At 39.6% G+C, this 19,139-nt stretch overlaps 1 protein-coding gene across 4 annotated transcripts in view; it reads right to left on the bottom strand.

Annotated features, from left to right (window-relative positions):
* The window catches only part of TRIO (trio Rho guanine nucleotide exchange factor), a 260,532-nt gene that overhangs the window by 185,770 nt on the left and 55,623 nt on the right, over nucleotides 1-19,139 (bottom strand). The window lies entirely within an intron of this gene.

Below are 19,139 nucleotides of genomic sequence, written 5' to 3'. Positions count from 1 at the left end.
TGTCTGTATGATCCTTCCCCATCTCTTTGGATTCATGTGCTTTTTTAAAAATCTCATTTCTGAAGAAAGTACCTCTCCTGGGGTAAGTGGGAAGTACTTATTTCTCTATCACTGTTGAAGCCCAGAAGTGCTGTTAAGTAAGACAGCCCAAATAGCCTGCTACAACACAGTAGTTGTGTTCCTCACAAGCAACAGTTTGAGCTATTTAGAAGGTAAAATAAGCTTCTTAATCATTTATAGTTTCAGGGAAATCTTAGAAGAGCAAGCTCTAGTATACATGTGGCAGTCTTTTCTAACATACATTGTTCTTCCTCTGTGCAAAAGGGCTACAACCCCTCTAGAGATGGCAGCAGAAGCTGTCATTGATGCCCAGCAGGGAGGCCATCATTTCTCTTCCTCCTCAACAATATCCAAACGTTTCATATCCTTTGGTCTCAGGCTCTGAGCTTTAACGAAAGAGCTGTGCACTTCAGAGCTAAAACCTGAAGGTATCATACTAGTGTCATCAAGTAACATAAGAAGGGTATCATGTATGTAAATTACATCACAGGTTTTCTATTCCAGCCAGCAATACTGAGACTTCTGTGCCACTACAGTATCTAGTTATGGGCATTACCCTTCAAAACAGACCCAGGACACACCAAAACAGACTACCTGAGGGACAAAGATGGCCAGGTGTTTACATGTCATGAACTACGATGAAGGACTAAACCGAATGATGCTGTTTAGTCTGAAGAACTGAGGGGAGACATGGTAGCAGTCCTCAAAACACAAAGTCTAGTCGTGGCAAAAGTAAGCTGGCTAGAATTACAGCGAGAGGTTTACTTTAGATGGCAGGAAGTTTTGTAAAGGAAAGAACTGTGAAGCGGCACGTGGGATTGCCTGTGGAAGATTACGGACTATCCGTGACTGGGGATTTTTAAAAAATGCATTTAGACAAATGTCTGTCAGCAATGGGTCCCTCCAGTTCACTGTAACTGAAGTGTTCAGCCAGGACATTGTCTCAGTACCCACAGATTACAAACAAAAGAAAACTAAACAAATCCTCTTCCAGCCATTGCCTAGTTCCCTGTTTTTCCATGCGTCCTGGTTTCGGCTGGGATAGAGTTAATTTTCTTCCTAGTAGCTGGTACAGTGCTGTGTTTTGGATTTAGGGTGAGAACAATGTTGGTAACACACCGATGTTTTAGTTGTTGCTAAGCAGTGCTTACACTAGTCAAGGACTTTTCAGCTCCCCATGCTCTACCGACTGAGAAGGCTGGAGGTGCATGGGGGGCTGGGAGGGGGCACAGCCAGGACAGCTGACCCAAACTGGCCCAAGGGACATTCCATACTATGTGACATCATGCTCAGCATATAAAGCTGGGGGAAGAAGAAGGAAGGGGGGGGGGACATTCGGAGTGATGGTGTTTGTCTTCCCAAGTAACCATTACGCGTGATGGACCCCTGCTTTCCTGGAGATGGCTGGACATCTGCCTGCCAATGGGAAGCAGTGAATTAATTCCTTGTTTTGCTTTGCTTGAGTGCGCAGCTTTTGCTTTACCTATTAAACTGTCTTTATCTCAACCCATGAGTTTCCTCACTTTTGCCCTTCCGATTCTCTTCCCCATCCCACTGGCGGAGAGAGAGCGAGCGGCTGGGTGGTGCTTAGTTGCCGGCTGAGGTTAAACCACAACACCATGAACACCATAAACCAAAAACAAACCCAAAATTCAAGACACGTTCTCAGAAAGGCTAGACCAGGAAAACTGGTTCCTTGGGTAACCATGCTGTGTGGAAGGTTTCTACACGATGGACAATATTTTGCAATTTCACAGCAACTCCAGACCGACAAAGCAGCAGAGGGACACAGCCATTTCTTTCATGTTTGCGCTTAGACTCTCGGGAGTCTAAGGCAGTTCCAAAGGAACCTCTTGCGTTATTCCTTCCTCCAGGGTACTGGCTATGGGTTATCAACCTTTTACTGAAACTGCCTACAGTTTTGTTCCTACTAAGTTTTCATTTAGTATGGACTAAAGCTTTAAACAAGACTTTAAGAAAAACCTTGGGCTTAAATAACTCATCTAAAAAGACAGCAAATACCTTTTCCGCCTTGAAATATTTGGGCTTCACTTGACTGCTAAGGCATACAGGCACACTTCCAGAGTTAAATTTTTTTAACGTGCTTTGAGCTACCCACCATAAGCTTAATGCCAATTTAGCATGCTCAGCTTTCATATCAACCATGGCAATTCCTTTTCTTTACAGTAAATTTAGAGGTAGAAAACACGTTCTCCTCACCTAAAAAGCATGCAGAAACTACTGCTGTACTTTGCTGTCTATCTTAGCTCAAAATTACCCAAGACACTGATGTTACTGCAACTTGCTTGCTTGTTCAGATTTCTAAGCCCTTAAACTACTTTACCTCAGATGATGTGCAGTAGCTGCACATTTTGCTTTGCCTGTGGCATCTAAGAAGCGAGAAACATTTAGCTAACATTTCTTTGACTATTAAGGGGCTGTTCAAGGTAAACACCCTAGCAAATAAGTTAGTGCTTGGCTCACGGTCTGGATCTGCATATCCTTAAGGCTTACTGCCTTGGATTATCATATTCCTGCTGCTCTAAAAAGCCTCTTTTTATTCCAGTTCTGCAGTGTTAAAGCTTAACTGAAAAGACTGTGGGGATTACAACTGATGAAAGCATGCTGGGGAGCAAAGAGGGTGAATACGGCAAGAAAGTATCATATATTTATCTCCAACAGAGCAATAATAAAACAAAAAAACAGCAATATAAGCAGGTCTTAAGGGCTTGGGGTGGGTCCTCCCTGCCTTTTTTAAAGCCTCTACACCACAAAACATTTGTGATTATGAGGATTTCATTTAAAAAAAAAAATTAAAAAGACATTTACCGCACTCAAATGAAATACCATAAATATCTGCACCAATCTCTCCCTACACAGCTCTGCAACCTCCGCGCCAGCCGGCTGCATCACATGTTCCTGGAGGTGATGTCATCCTTCCCCGGCTGGCCGGCTGCAGCTCCCGCCGCCGCGGTGCCCCTGCAGTGCCCGCAGCCCCGTCACCCACCGCGCAGCCCACCACGGCAGTGATGGAGCGAGCAGAGGTGTCGGTGGCAGACCTGCTCCCGGCGTGGCGAGCTCAATGGAAGAGCACAACCCAAGCCTGCACAGCACAGCTTGGCAAGCATGAAATACAAACGGGCTTGTATTCCCATGGCACACGCTTCTCTTTTGAAAGCATGATGTATATGCATATGGCACATATTTATGCTATTCCTTTCACTATCCAGTTCACCTAATAAGGCATTTTTATTTTAAAAATGTGGGTTTTAATAATAAAACCTATTCTAGTATCTTTTAAAGACAATTTTTTAATTCTTAAACAGGAAAACCACCCTTGATGTTTTCAATACCTATTAAAGGAATACCCATTTTACAGTTTCACATTTTTAATAGGTAGCATATGCCCTTTTGTTGTCTCATACATCATACGGACACTTTTCCCTAACTACCGGTCAAGAGGGAAGAAGCTCGAATTATGCTAATTAATATTCAACTTCAGTAGATTAAGTAACACACAACTAAGTAGTCCATTTCAATTTAAGAGGGTTTTTTCCCCCGTGAAGCTTTCAGAATTACAGAAATCCCCTGAGTTGTAGCAATACAGCGTTCTACTAAAACAGAGTCTGTTATCACAGAGCAGTTATTGAAATGTTGCATCACACAACTAAAGATCTTTAAACATGCAAACAAGAAAGAAGCAAAAGAAAGTCACCTAAACTTTTTATACAAACGTATATACACCGGAAAATGAAGGCAGCTTTCCCACAAACACACCATCTCCTCTTTGCCCCCATGACTTCAGAGCCAGAAGACAACATCAGCCAGCCAAATTTAACAACTATATTGTCTGTACTAATCCTTTTTCTCATGCTGTATGAAGGTAAGATATTTTGCTGCAATATATTAATTTATCCAGGTTGAAAGACCCATGAAAAGACAGCATTCCTGGGTAGAGGTATCACCCCTAGGAGGTTTCCAAGAGCCCTTTACCCAAATGGCCAGGGCAGCCCCCTCTCACTTGGGCTGCAAGCATTCCCAAATCCCATGGCGAAGACCTTGCTACAGAGCTGCATGTCCACCTGCCCTGGAGACAGGAGAGTAACCCAGAGTAAAGGACCCACCTTTTGCCTGGAAATCACAGTGTTCCTACAACTCTGCTGCTCCCCTGGGTACCCAACTTGCTGAAACTTCCCATGGGCACTGAAATACGGTGAGCAAGTCACCTTTAGAGCAGTAACAGAAACTGAGTACCCCGTGTGGTAGTTCACGCATCCAAAACAAATGCTGTACTAGTCTAAGGCTGGGGCAGCCTTCAGACATAGGAAACAAGGTAACTCTGTTAATCATCTTGCACTGCAATGATCAGTAACTAGTCAGCCACACAATTAAAGGGAGCAGGTAAAATTGCCTTAAACACATCTTTTAAGTTAACAATTTGATTACAGAACTGCGATACAAAACAACGCTGGAAACAGCTTCCCCAAAGATGCATCGCTGCCCCAGGAACACAGAAGTCTTTGTTACTTTGAAGGTATCTTCAGTGATGTGCATCGTTCGGTTATGGCAACAAACATAAACTACAGAAACAGACACTAAGACAGCAAAAAGACTTGGAAATTGAGGCTAAGAGCAGCATCTCTTTGCTAAGAGGTTGACAAACCACTCATCCATTGCCGTCACACACAACTGACTTGAAACTTTTCTGAAACATGGCTAGAAAAAACACAAACAAAAAAAGGGAATGCTCTCATCCTGAAAACTCGCACCTTTAAGAACACAACTGCTTTTCACCTTGCAACATAAAAGCAAGACGTTTTCACAGGCATGAACAAAAAAAGCCAGACTCAACCCAGAATACATTGATGCTTTAGGCTCTCTTCAGACTTCAGAAGAATGACTCCATGTGTTGTGCCATCGACAGTAAGAAAGTGCCTTATCTGCCGGGCTGCTCCCTCCAGCACCAGCCTTCTAGTTCCCATCTCTTCTTTGACAGAAATCCCATCCCGAGCCAGAGAAACCTCTTTCAGTGAGTTATTTTCCAACAGAGTACTCTCTTCGTTTCAAAGGACCTGCTCTGATAGGCTTCTGCTCAAAAATCCACACACTATGCTAAGTTCTATAGGAAGGAAAAAACCCCACATAGAAACTGTGATAGCAGCACTCAGAACTACTACATTAATGCCACAGCTCAGGTAATCAGGGAGTTAGGTAATAATCGGACTGATTTAGGTCAGTCATAAGCGGAAAGAAGTATTTGCTAGAAGATGAGAGATAAACCGCTTCCATGGGTGGGGAAGAGACCGTTTCCTAGCCAAGCAGCAACTTCCTGCATCTAGGTAAGGCAGCAGGAACTGCAAACCGTTCTGCACAACTCCTTGCATCCACTGGTCCCTCTGTGTTGATTAAGATTCACCTTGGAACAGAAAATCTCAAAACTGTAGCTAGTCAACATTTAAGCAAAAAGAATCTAAGCTGTTGCTGTCTTCAGCATTTTCTATATTTCACAGCATAAATGATATCAACTACATGACTCTGAAATCTGAGCTATTCCTCCCTTTAATTGTAAAGCCATCCTAGCTACACTTCAACAGAAATTGCCTTCTAGTTAATTAAGTAAAAAGGTAAAAAACAAAGCAAAAGAAGGAATAAAGAAGGTTTCATTATTTGCCCTTTTCCCTCCCCCATATCAGAAGATGATGACGTTGATTTTAAAGCCTGGAAATCCATAGGTTTATTCAACTATGCTTATCAGTTAACAACTGTATATGATAAACCTCAGCTGCAAGTTAATTTATACACTACCTCCCATGTCTTTCAAGTGTCCACACAGAGAAAGAGAGCACAAAGCAGGTTCCTATTCTCCAATTTTGCCATGGAGAGGTTTTCAAAATAGGACAGTGGGCAAATTTCTACAGATGGTATTATTCCACAAAAAATAAAATAATTTTAAACAAGATGTGAGGAGATCCACAAGCCTTTTACATCCTTACTCCGAAGCTACTACATAGAAACCAGTACAGATTAAGTCAGTAGAACCATTTGATTCTTTCCTTCAATCAGATTTGGAAAAAATGTTCTTGGGTTTACAAATGAAATCAGACTACTGAGGTAAAGGTGAGAAAGAAAACTGAACTTTTGTAAAGCAGAAAATGACAAAAAACAGAACTAATTGAGAATACAACCCAAAGGGTTGGCAAAGGGAAGCAAAAGGTAACTAAAGTTAGTGCATGTATGGGATTACTGATAGCTTTTCTTGATTTTTAAGTCAAGTAGTTTAAGTGCCAATTTCAAATTTATGGTAGGCTTAACTATAAATTCATACTTTTGTACACAAGTAAAGGATTCATAGAGCAATCAGAGCTGTCAATTCACCAACTGCACTGTTATTGCTTCCCATTATAGACATTGCCTATATTCATTGCTGCTCAGCAATCTCACACCATCTTTCACATTGCAACAAAGCAAGAGAATTTAGGGGAATTATGGCAAAGACTGCAATTCTTTTCTCTGGAGCTTGTGAGCTTGCAGATGACCAGTTTCAAAAGGTATAATGGCAATTCATCTCAGGAACACTAACTTTTAAGTATGCCTGTCATGGCATCTTTAAGACCATACATCTTTCTTTTTAGGAGTAAATGAGGAGCTATCAGCAGTTTTTTTAAATGACATACAGATCACTGGGCAACATTAGTAACCTCGGCATTCATCATTTATTCATTCACTTTTTCTCCGTCCAGATTCCAAAGCCTCCAGGTGACTCCAAGAAGGACACAGCTCAGAGGCATATAACCAGAGGGGCATGATTTCAGTGTTGTTCCAGCAGCCACAGTCATAAGCTTAAGCAAAGTATTGGTTGTAGCTAATAGCTATTCATTTAACGTTAAGAACCCAGTCCTGAATTTACAGCAATTCCAGGAGTATGACGTGAGTACGCTTTTGACTCCCTTCAGCTCTGATCAGGCTCAAGATCCACTCATCAGAAAACATTACACCTTCAAACCCTCACAGAAATGTCCCTCCTCTTCCTGTTTGGTTTTGCATCCTATGCACTTCCCATACACGCTGCAGGGAATTGCACCACATCATACCGAGCTGATACGCAGTGCTACCACATGGCAACCCGGATCTCACAGAAGCGGACAGCTCAGAAATTGCCTTGAAGTAAGAAAATGAGATTCATTAGAAGGTTACTAGCTCTTTAAGCCACTTTCAGGTTTTGGCATTTTTGCTAAATGTAAGAGGTTCTCTCTTACCATTTTTAACAGCTCTGTGGTTTGTCCTGACACCAGGACGCGCCTCTCCCGACCATAAATTATGGGGGGGAGCACAATGTCATACAGAGGCATGTGGGACAAGAAAAGGCTACTAGTGCAGTTGACAGCAAATACTCAAGCAAGATCAAATTCACTGACTGACCATCCTTTTCTCGGAAGCTTACATACTCATCTATTCCCCAGTTAAGAAAGAGCAATTACTGGGAAACTCGCTACCTCAGGTGTGTACTGCAAAACTTGTTGAAGAGCTGCCTTAAGAACATAAGTTGAAGAAAACTCCAAATCCAAATCACTGTTAAAAATTTGCAATTTCCTTTCAATTGGGTAACAGGAACCTTAGAGTTATCCGTATTTTGTAGTGAGGTCCCTTCCAACCTGAATTACCCTTTGATCCTATGAAATGTCTGAGCCAGAAGTACAAACATCCATTTTTCAATTGAAACTCAAGATGAGATGATCAAAATCTGACCAGTTTCCCCCCTCTGAAGTGAGGGGAACTGTGTTCTTAAATTTATCTATCCATTCGGGATGTTCAATCTGTTCCTGTTGTCCTACCAACATTGTTGGGAGTTCGTTTGTTTTGCTGGGAACTGCTCATCCATCTCTAAGCACCGCAATACTCCAATTCACTGCCCTGCTGAGGTGGCAAACCTTTTTGTAGTGGTGTTCAAATACAGCAGTAGCACACTGCTCTCACTGCAGTCAGATACTTTCCCTGTTGACTATTGCTACAGACACTCACGGCTTACAGGGTCTACAACTGTCAGGGCTATCAGGGGGGTACCCACTCTCCTATAAAAGATTGGTTTAACATGCAGTTGTTTTAACAACAAGGTCTATAAGCAATTTTACTTACTCTTCTGTTCAAAACACAGATCAAGTGAAAGGCAGTAGCTTCTAAATTCTGCGCAGCAACAGCTGGAACATAACATTTTAGATCATGTCCTTTGGCTCTTGTTCCAAACCACCATCTGGAGAAATCTCTTTCCACACTGAAACTGATGAAGACTACAGCAAGGGCAGTAAAAATAAGCAAGCTAAAACAGATTGAAAATTGTCCTGCATTGTTTTATCCTGAGCAACAATAGCTCTTCCTATTTCCATCAGCCCTGAAATCAATCAAAAATACCAAAAACCAGACTGCATATTCTTCAGAAGAAATGCCTTTTTATAGCACAAAGTATTGCTTTTGGGCTTCCTATCATTAATAGACTCCAAGATTAGGCATTAACTGGTTTTATTTTTTTTTTTTTCCTTTTCTCTACCTTTTTTTTTTTAAATATGCACACATTTTCACAACACTCGTCACCTTATGGAGATTCATATGCAAAAATTAGACTAGGTTACATTCATACTTGGACACATTAGTACTTAAACAATCTTTTATTGTTGAATACTCCTTCCTCCCTCCCCCCCCTTTCATTTTTTTGCACGACATTTTATATTCTTTCTGTGGCAAAACTAGCAGTTTGCAACAAGATGTATGTCAAATAACTTGATCTGTGCACAGCGCTCATTCCTTCAAATTCCCATTTTATTAGTTTGCAGCTGTAAAGGAGCTCGAGCTCCAAGAGCACCGAGGCACAGGAAATGTACGATGAATCTGAGCTTCTCTGCTACATTACAGTGCACATAGAAAAGATCAACGTGAGGAGGAATGGGGAGACACTTTTCTTCATCCTGCATCCTAAAAACAGTCAAGTTCATATTGATTCAAACAAGAGAGAAGAATAATCATCCGCAGCTTGTTTTATACAGCCCTAAGCTTCAGATGTGTGACTGTTAGAAGCATTTAGAGAGGGGCAAATAAAGTTTTACATCAGAGCTTCTCCCTGCTCTCCTTTTTTATCTTTTTACTGAGCCGATTTTATTTAAAACACTGATTAACACATGCTACTGGTTAGAACGAACCAATTCTTCAAAAAAAAAAAAAAAAAAAGAATAGTGATCAGGAGTCCACAAGGGAATTAAAGCTTGGGTATTTCACTTTTAATATGCGAGCGGTTGCTAACAGCAACCTGTCTCCCTCCTTCCCTGCCTTTAAAAGGGAGAGCAAAATTAGCATGAAATGCCAAAAGAGAGTCCAACACCCGTCTCGTTTGCTTAAGGATTACGTTAGAAATTATAGCTTGAATTACTCTGAGCAGGTGTGTACGTATTCTTAACACACATGCCGCGTTAATTAAAAATACAAGTTTAAAACAATAGAAGGCAAAGAAAGCGAACAAGCAATCGCTCTACTGAGAGAAAAATGAGCCACGCGCTGGGTTGGCATAGGGAAGCAGTGCAGCACAGCTCGATCTGCATGCAAGCCGATGACAGCACGGCTCCCACATGACGGCCGCACTCGCAGCAGCACACATTACATCATCAGCTTTGTGCAGGGCTGAGCCATCGCTCAGCCCAGGAGGAGCGCTGCCATGCACTGCATCCCCGGCTCCATCCCCCAAACCTCACGGAGGCAGACATATGAGCGATCTGAAGTCATGCAAACCTTCCTCTCCCCACCCTGCCAAAAGTCCTCCCCATCTGATCCCTCTGGCAAATTTCATTAGAAACAAACAAAAGACCCTTACCACATTTTGCTCGGCAAACGGATTTCACTCGAGAATCAACAGAAAGGATTTTGCAGATTGTCATGACTAAGAGAGGGAGGTTTCATTCTTCATTTATCAAATTTGCTCTAGCAGATTATTTCCTTCAGATGACAAAGGCAAGCAGCCTGAATCTCATTAGAGCTACATTTAACACAGCTACTGAAGTACACATATTTAACCTAAATCAAGGCTGGGTGTTCTCCGCGAACTGCTTCCATGTTACTGTAATGAGAACAAGATTAACATCTTGCCTTCACTTTCATCCGTTTCTGTAAATGGATACACATTACTATAAATGCAGCATGTGCACTTTCACCACTCTGGTCAGAAGCATGCTCCCAAAACTCAGCACTCAAAACCAGGGAAGAATTTCTCACCAGCTCACCTATCCTCAAGTCACGAGTAAATTAGCTTCAAACTCATCTTTATTAAGGCTATGTAGCGTATGCAATACTGAGACAGACAAGACAAAGCAAGCAGCTTCTAATGCTATTTAGGACAGAAGCCTGTAGACGTAATGTTCCAAAGGCATTCAGATATCCAACTGTGTGTTTCTATAGTTTTAATATTCACGTGCATATTGAAATAATTGATACATATTCAAATAGTGTCAAATTTCTTTAAGAACAATAGTTATTTTAAGTAGGGGCACTGCATTATGTTTACAAGGGTGCTAATCAAGTTCTCCTTCAACTAAAAAAAAAAAAAAAATCACATACAAAACCTTGCTCATTTTACAGACCAAACTAGACAAAAGCTATTTAAACTCGACTGCGACTTACCACTTCCTACTACTTGCCAGCACAACAAATCCAGTCTAACAAATACTTGTGAGCTCCCACTATTTCATGCTCGAAATTTTAACATCAGATCTATGGACCCCGATATGCCTGCACTCATTCAAACTAGAAAGTGCAGACGGTTACTTTTCTGTTAGCACAGGCAGCAAGTATGCACCCATCAGCTTTATTCTTCAGCCTTCTAGAGCATGGACAATACAAAGATGTTAGGTGACTATCCAGTCATCCACCCTTGTAACACTACCTGCAATATACCACCACTGGCAAACGTTTTCCCTGTTATTTTATTTCAATAGAGGGCATTCATCACATGGGCATGTTATAGCACCTCTGATCCATGCCTTTAAAGAATATGCTCAGACTTACCAAGTGTTATGTCGTATGGTACAGATACCATGTTATATCATCTGCAAATCAGGATAATGACAATGATTCAAGCACTGTAAGTTTTAATATTTTAATTAAGTTCACAAAAACAGCCTAATTTAAGCTCGATTAAAATGGGTTTGTTGGTGTTCTACAACACTGACTCACTCTACGCAAAATTCCAAATGCATATAATTTCCCGGAAAGGCTCTTTGAGACAACAATAGCAACTAACATTTTAATTGCATTAAAAAGCAGCAATGTACTTTGGCATGTATGTAAATGCATTACTTCAGAAGTCTACAATGTATTTTAAAAGCACTAGGTAAGATTTAACCATGCCTCTGCCTTCACGTCTTCGGTTCCTGACACGATTAAAGATACACAAGTTGTCTCTGAAGATTTTAAACTCTAAAACCAATTAGCAGTCCATAAGTGTACTTCTAAATGACCTAGCAAGCTTAGTTACAAATATTAACTTCTGTAGAGTAGAACAGTAACAAATGTGAAATTAGATTTCTCTTTAGCTGTTTTCACCTTTACTTTACAATTACACCCCCCCCCCCCTTACACCATCTCATCAGGTTAAAACACAAGTTTATGGCAGTTGTACAGCACAGCAACAGTTGATACATTATTTAGTTTGGCAAACATTTTTATTTTTACACGTTATTAAAAGCACTCTGTACGGCAGTGCTTTTGGTATAGAGCCACTTTTGTTGTAGACAAGTCACCTGGCAGCATTCTTATTTGCTTTTGAGCTCCAATACCCTGATATCCCATTCAAATTGCCAAACTCTCATATCTACTATTATCTAAAAAACAAACAAAAAAACCCTGAGAAGTTAAGTCATGTCAGAGGTTTACTGAGTCTTTTTAGCCTGGCAGCTATTGAAAGCTTGAATATGAAGCAGTATCACATCCTTTTCCAGCACAATTCATTTGGGTATTTGAAAGTGCATAGACAGAAAATGGGTGTATTTTGGACTCAGCACAGGGGAAAGTGTTGAAGCCAGCACTGTGTTACTGAGCGTCCAGTTAGAAGACTGTAAGACCTGGACTGCAACTTCTTTATAAGACTTCCCCAAAAGTTTCAATAGCTGATATATCACAGCAGCCTCCCTTCATCCCTCCCTATCTAAGCACAAATGTATATGACCAGCATCCCAAAGTACATTTGATACACAAGAACCTTCTTACTAAGTCCTTTAGGCACACAGTTCTCCTGTTACACTTTATCCCCACTACCGCTGCATCAATCTTGCTTGTACTAATGATAGGTCAGTTCACTGGCACTACTTGAACTACAAGAGTAATAAAAGTAGATGGAGCATTTTATCTACTATCCATTTACTCTTCACAACGTGTACCAGAAGGACTAGTCCTCTTCAGAAGTTACTTAACAGAACTTGAAGTATATGTACATCAGCTTGAGATGTCTGGAGACCCTTTCCCCCAGCAGATGCTTTGACTCAGCATACTTCTGTTCTCATGAGGATCAGAAGCAAGACTTAGACCATTACCATATACAACTCAGTTGTATAAAAATTTATCCCAGTTAGCTCAAATCAGTACATTTCCAATGACAAGTTGGTAACTGAGCACCAAACACAAACTCCATGGCTTGTAACTCTTCAAAGAAGGAGCTGCAAGCAAGCAAGCTAGCTAGCTAGCAGGATATATTTCTGTCAGAACGCTAATACTGTTAGCAGCAACAGAACTACCCTGATTTCAAAGCAGACTAAAAATTGTACTACCATCTCAACATCTGGGGAAAACAAACGTGAAGTACTTGGGACTCATAAAAAGTAAAATTTTGAACTAACAGGACTTACTCTGTCACTTATGCTTGAAATAACAATACGCATGATGATGCTAAGGATCCAAGTTATGGCACCATAACACAGCATCTCTACCTGCCTTCTTAATAGCTTTGTTATTAAGTAATTGGTTTATAAAGAAAGTTAAAGAATCAAAATCAACAAAGCTAAAGTTTATTTGGATGTATGAGAAAATACCTTGAATGAGTCCAAAATGCTTCTCAGACAGGGCCAGTATCAGAAGCTTACGTCACCTACCAAAGCAGCCTGTCGCTGGCAGATGTGAGATAATCCCATCCTTTCACAAGGCCTGCTCTTGACCTCTTTGGGTAATTGATTGCCATTAAAATCACTTTTCAAATGGCTATTCTTATGTTCAGATTTTTTGAACTGTCATTCTTCAAGCTCTTGGCTCAATGACTTTCTGTGGATATAAGCTCCCTCACCTTATCAGATATTTTTTTTTTTTATCTTTCCAATTGAGGGCATACTATTCCATATTAAAGATATTAGTATTTAAAAATTTGATTTCTCACAAAAACTTCCAATTAAATGTGACAGTCTAGTTCATTGTGATTTCCTTTTTTTTGGTTGAACTAAGGTTTGAAATAGCTGATGATTTCGAGCAATAGCCCTTTGCCTCCACTGAGTATTTGCTTTGCAATATCCAAAAAACTGAATCACTCTTAGATTACAATTATAGCAAGAAAGAATTGCTACAGAGCCTCTAGATAGGAAGTAAAACTTTCCAGTCTGCTTCCATTTTACCAGCTCAGCCCAATGTTGTTACTTCTTAGCCTATCAGCACCTACCAACTGATTACAACTGAATTAAAGGCTTAATTATACCAGGCACTGTAACTCCTTCTATCAAACGTATTAATGCACTACGATACAGTTAGGGTAGGCAGGAAGTAACTACTGGCAGCCGGTGGACTAACCATAAAGATCTAGAGGAAAGTTACTTGTAGTTACTTATAGTCTTCCAAAAAGGAGATACTCCACTATTAAGCATTAAGCCTTAAAGTGCTAACTTTGATTACGTCCACTACGAAACTAAGATATTTTCATTTTCTGGTACAGACATCTGTGCAAACAGTTACTGATAGCTCATGAAATGATTGCGGGGGGTATACATGTGTGCACACAAGCACCGACACGCAACAAAAGCCAAGGAATGGGTTCTGTCAAGTTCCATGCAACCGCACTGTCAAGGGCATAATTCAGTGAATATTCCCTTTTGGTGGCAGTGCCAGCTTAAGCCAGTTTTATGATAATTACCAAAAGCAGGCTGGGGATTCTTAGTTTGATTAACCACCACCATGTCAGTAGTCTGAACAGAGGCTACCATGCATTAAATCCTGTTTATCAAGTATAGCTGTCCATTGACAAACCGGTTAAAAATAAAGAAGTTGAACAAATAGAGAACTCCCCACTGAAATGGACACGTCATCTGGGAGAAAAGCAATTTAGGGAAGTTTCACTTTTAGGGAAGAGAGAGAATGATATACAAGAAAATTTCAATACAAATAGAATTCTCCACAACCTCTACCATGGTCTATCAGACCATGAAGAGACTCTCTTCACAAACACAACCCAACACACAAGGCAGGCAAGTACGCAGACTTCCAAATACAATTTAAAGCAGGACAGACAGTTGAGCTAAATACAAAGCGAAAGAAAACAACCCTTTGTTCAAGCCACGTGCATACAGACTTACACGAGTAAGTCAAATATCTGTAACTGATTTTGCACATTTTGGCTACCGTTAAAAAAAAATTAAGTTGAAATACTCATCTTTGCCATCCTTAAGGGAAGGCTGACTGACAGTTATTGGTCAACATCAAGGCACTCCATCCACATGGGTATGTGCATCTCCAGCATGAAGACGCAGGGACATCAACAAGCATCCTTCTTACTAACACACTGCTCCATCAATAACAAAAGGATATGAACTTTAAAACATTGAATAAGCTAGTTGGAGAGCTATTTTGCAAAAACAAGACAAAATACTTTTATAGTGACAGCCATGAAAATCTCACAGATATGCAATGAATTTGTAAGAAACACAACTGAATTCAGAAAAAACCAACTTTGTCAGCCTTAGAAAGTAATCCATGATTGAAGAAGTTTTCTTAAATCAGATCTATGTTTAAATGAAAGAAATGCAATTTAGTGTTTAAACAAGCACCTAGACAAAATGTTTAAGGAGCCATCAGTATTTTACCTCCAAGTGAAACTCTGCAAGTTCTCTTCCAAAACTCAAGTTAAATTAACCAACTTGTAAAGTACATAGAAACCAGTTCAAGGATTTCAGTTGTGGAATAGTCTTGAAAGGAGAGCCTGTATTTAGTCCAAAAAAAGCATCTAACTTACTGAACTTCTAACAAAGTGACTGCCTATAATTAACAGAAATCAATATATCACACAGTAAAGGAAATGCATAACGTGGATGTCAAAAAAAAAAAAAAGAAAAAAAGAAGAGTCCCTTATGCTTAAACTTACAAACAAAAAAGAAGAGAAAATACGATCTACTCATTCAATACATGCCTGGTATCTCTGCACACTTATAAAGCATAGTAGAACAGAAGCATATTAGTGAAGACTAAGAGCTGGCTCTAGTATCAGACCATGGAGCTGATCCAGTTCTGAAATTCCAGCCCATCAAACAGAAGATGAACTAAGTTAGATAAACCAACTGCACCCATATATTTCTATTCAGGGGTACCACACATTAGAAGCTCAGCTGTGAGTTTGAATTTTAACATGCAGTGGCAAGCCCAAGCAAAGTTAACTGCATGTCATATGCCAACTAGAGTCTTCAATTGGGAAAGATCTTCAGTGGTCCTTCTTGTTCCCAAAAAGAGATAAAGACATTTAAGGGAAGTATCATGGAAACCCTGCATTACAATAAAATTAACCTAAAGCAGACAAGAGCACTTGTTAGAAAGCCACTGCAGGTTATGGATCAAATTACAAAAGCCAGAATTACTGCATTACACTAGTCAGCTACAATGCCACCCTCTGAATTTTCACTCTCCAGAATAGCAGCTTTAGAGCAAGAAAACAACTGTGTTGCTACTGGCTCAAAGATCATCTCTGAATGAATAGTTGTCAGGTGAGCAATACTATTTTGACATAGGCAGCCATTAGCTTATCTGTGTACATCCTTATCTCCAGAATCATCTTCATTTACTTGGAAGTGCTATTCGCCCTGAACACACCACAGGCATTCCTTCTTCATAATGAGCTCAGTATCTACATTTATGCTCCCTTCAGCAGATGACTAATATTACAAGCACACTATTTTGATTGACACCTAATACCATAGCTGCCATTATCACTTACATCATGCTAAAACATGAAGTGTTACCCACATCTATTTGGAGAGTAAAAGAATACAGAATTGCTTTGACACATTGTCAAGAAGCACTGTCAAGCTTCACCCACCATAGCTATGTTTTCTGTTTCTCCATCTTACAAGGTCATTAACTAACATACAAGTAGAGAGAATTCTACCATATTATAGCTACACATTCAATTTAATTTTGAATATTATACAGTAACATGCCATTACAAGACAAAAGTTCAAGAAATATTCAAGTGACTTACCGTTCACAAGTATCAGTACACCAGTTTTTTGTTTTGTATCCCATTTATAAGAACACATTGTTCATACCCCAGAGGCTCAATATGTCTGTGGCCAACAAAATGGATAAACTAAACGATGCTTGGGAACAACAGCCAAATTAAATCCTTATCCCTTTATCAGGAAAAATGAATCCTGATTTCAAAAACTCAGATTTGAGTTCAGGACCCCAGTGAATTTGATACACTTTCCAGAACTGCTAGGTTTCGATCTTCTCCAAGAAGCTCTATTTCCAAGTCAAAACATTTTTCAACTAGTCTTGTTTGAGCAGTCAGATGAAAAAAGGTACAATATATGTTCAAAATCCAAGTCACCTTTGTCAATGCGTATCTTCTGCCTGTACAGTTTGCTTGACTGTCAGTTTGCTTAACAGTTGCTCTGCCTGGATTTACTACCAAATAGGCTTTGACAATGATTGCTATTTAATCCTATGTAATACCCAGATGCAACTGTTGCCAGATCAGAGGACAGTTTGAACATACAGTCTCCTCCTCAGCTACATGTAAGTCTGGAGTCATGCACTAGAAATCTTGTAGCTGCAAAACACAACAATAGAAGGACTGCTATTGCACGTAAAAGCTATTAATCTTTTATATATTTATTTATGCCAAGCAAATAATTATAAATAAGGCTTCTAATTCCTTATTTAAAACTTCAGTTTAATAATCTGAACTTTCTAATGTTTTGCAGTAAAACTGAGTAATGGAGTTTACCACCTGAGTGTCTGGACTTAAGTCACCCTTCGTACAGTACGCTACAAATGGCAAAACCCAAAATACGCAATGCAATGTAATTTAAACTCGACAGTCAACTTTCTCTCTGCCCACTCATCTTACACAAGCTTACTGTTTCAATTGTAGAAGTTGAATACTAGGTGGACATTCACTAACAATTCTCAGTTATTACTGACATCTTTAGAGCTGTCAACTTCAAAGATCTGCAATTTTGTTTTGTATTTGGATCATCTGTAAACGTAATCCTATGCTTTTTTTTTTAATTCTATTATAATGATACAATAATAAACATTTGTTACATAAAAAGCTTCAGTGTACATGAGAATTTGCTAGCAAGGAGATCCCACATAAGTATATAACAAAATCTAGAATTATTTCCTTAATCATTTCATCTCTGCTTGTATTTACATGAAACAGAATCCTTCAATTACCTCTGAACATCCACATCCCAGTTTCTGAATTGCTTATCCTCCTGAAGAAGATATTGCCATGATCTGAATGAAAGTTGACATACATACTGCCTTAGAAAATTAAAAAACTAGTGATATATTTAAAGGTTATCCCGATCTCTAAAACACTAGAAAATCCTTTCCAAAACAAAACTAAAACCCCTATCAACACCCCAATATTCTGTCTAGTTACTACTCTACAAACAAATAACCTGAACAATTATTAACTGTCTGATAAACCTATCATTTTAACATAACACATACCTAAGATTTAGATAACACTCTACATCAACAATTTAATTAAGAACAAACTAAGCATTAGTAGGGTGAATAAGAACTCCTGCCTACAGCACCAGATGATAAAACCTAAGATAAATTACGGTGGAGAAGAACAAAATATTCTGCTTGATTTCACCTTAAAGATATCTCATGCTCCATTACTTCATCATCTCTAATCAAAAAGCCAACATACCTGAATAATAATATGACCTATAGATTTAAACTTCTTAATGCCAGCTATGAATATGAGAGATTACAACACTCAGTTAAAAGAAACTGGCTCATCTGGGTTGGGTTGACAAAGACAAGATATTAAAAATTATGTAAAAATTTCAGTTTAATTGCCATTTTCCAAGACTGACTGACAGTGTGTCACAGTGACACAGGGCACACACGTGCTAGCACAAGAAATCCAGGCCATAACTGGAGCACTTCTAGGCAAACCGACTAGACGTCTCCACTCCACAACAGCTCTGGTGAAGTGCCACATCTTATCAGACTACAGCTTAAGCCTTATTCACAGGCTGTTGTCTTAATGCTTCAGGAAAAGCTGAATTCAAATTTGGCCTCTGCATTACCTAAGTTACCCAGTTTACACCAAGGAAGAAGGAATATGCTTATTTGCTTTAAATCAGACATTGCCACTTTGGTGCTTAAAGAACTCAAAGACATTTAAGATGATGACCCCGAATTAAAGACAGACCTTTCTCTCTCATTGTAATCCGGAATATTACTCATTGCTGCTCTGTATGGCAGAAGCATTTGGGCAGACAAAGATTCCAGCTTCCCTGTCAGCACTGGTCTTCCTCAGACTTGTTTAACAACTTGTACAGCAAAACTAGGAGCAAGACAGATAATTTCCAGATTTCTGCATATGTTTGCCAATATTTCATGAATGTTGCCTTTTGTTTCCAGGACTTCCAAACAAAGCAGCATGATTTTGTTAAAGCAGCTAACAGCAGATTAGCTCATAAAAAAGTGGTATGATTAAGAAAAGCCTTTTTTAAGCAAATCAAAGAAGACAGGATCCTCTTCTACTATTTTGCCTGTGCTCACTATGTAACAGAATGTGTGATACACACCCTGATGTGTGTACCAGAAAGTGTGTC

This window comes from Aptenodytes patagonicus, chromosome 2 (genome assembly GCF_965638725.1).
Source record: "Aptenodytes patagonicus chromosome 2, bAptPat1.pri.cur, whole genome shotgun sequence".
NCBI classification, from domain to species: domain Eukaryota; kingdom Metazoa; phylum Chordata; class Aves; order Sphenisciformes; family Spheniscidae; genus Aptenodytes; species Aptenodytes patagonicus.
This window is presented reverse-complemented; position numbering and strand designations above follow the sequence as displayed.